Source organism: Lupinus angustifolius, chromosome LG05, assembly GCF_001865875.1.
Source record: "Lupinus angustifolius cultivar Tanjil chromosome LG05, LupAngTanjil_v1.0, whole genome shotgun sequence".
NCBI classification, from domain to species: domain Eukaryota; kingdom Viridiplantae; phylum Streptophyta; class Magnoliopsida; order Fabales; family Fabaceae; genus Lupinus; species Lupinus angustifolius.
Genome location: NC_032013.1, coordinates 9,472,173 through 9,473,594, shown reverse-complemented (window position 1 = coordinate 9,473,594; position 1,422 = coordinate 9,472,173).

The following is a 1,422-nucleotide window of genomic DNA, read 5'->3' as shown; positions in this document are numbered from 1 at the left end:
TTCAATTCCGGCCTGAGACCGCTCTCAAATTTTACACATTTAGAGCATTCATCCGGGTTCTGATTATAGCACGGGGAGAATTTGGCAAGCTCCTCAAATTTTGCTGCATACTCTCCTACAGACATGCTTCCTTGCTCCAATTGGAGGAAGTCCATTTCCTTCTTTCTCCTTAGATCATCAGGAAAATATTTTTGTAAGAACTTCTCCTTGAAAAGCACCTAGGTAGGAACTCGTGGTTCTGCTTCTAATTGTCTTCTAACATATTCCCACCAATTTTCTGCTTCTTCCTTCAACATGTATGTGGCAAAGATCACCATCTGTGCATCAGTACATGTCATTACTCTGAAGATCCTCTCCAATTCTTGGATCCACTTATTAGCATCATCTGGGGCATATCCTCCGATGAAGGAAGGAGGATTGCGTCTACAACACTCATCAAGCCCTCGGTAAGCAGTTGGAACTTGATTCTGATTCTGATACATGGCTTGGAGGATACCCGCCATTTGTGCCATAATAGCAGCATTGTTGGCCATGTTATTCCTCTGCACACACATACATTAACAATAATGCATTTAATATAAATAACAATACCAAAGGAACCAACAAAACCATTAGAAACAATCACACAAATCAGAGTCACACAATAAAAGTATGCAAGGCCATAACCTAAGCCTGTTAGGATCAACCCCGCTCTGATACCACTAAATGTAACAACCCGATTCTTTTGTGAAATAAATAAAATGTTACTTTCTTACTTTTGATAAAATATATAAAGTATGAGTACATTTGTAGCAACCCAATTCTTTTGTGAATAAAAAAAATATTTTTATAGAATTTCTTACTCAACAACTATTTATGACTATGGATTTCTTCCTTCATAGATTTTATTTATTGTGGATATATTTAATAATTATGAGCTTCTAATTAAAACAATGACCCAAATGACATAACAATATATTTTTAAGACTTCAACAATTGAAGTTCATTCTCTATAATTATGTGAACACATAAATTATTTTCCAAGAATAATTGTCCTCATTTCATGACTAAGTATAAATATTTACTTATCAATAATTTTATCATTCTAAAGCATCATAATAAAAGCACATGTGATAATATCCATCAAAGTGTCCTGACTAAAAGTCATATATAACATGTTTTGCCTGAAACAACTACATAATAACTATGATCCAAAGGAATTTATAGGAATGCAATTTCTAGTTAGTTTTAGTTGCATACATATAAATAACTTATAGTATTTCCAAGTAAAGTAAAACATGTGTTCCTAGAGTATCAGAAGTTAATTTCATCCTTACAAAAGGGTGCCCCCAATACACAAAAACATAATACAAAACATAACATCTGAGGTAACCCATTTACCAGTCTTCCAAAATATAAGTATCCAACATATCATTCCAATCA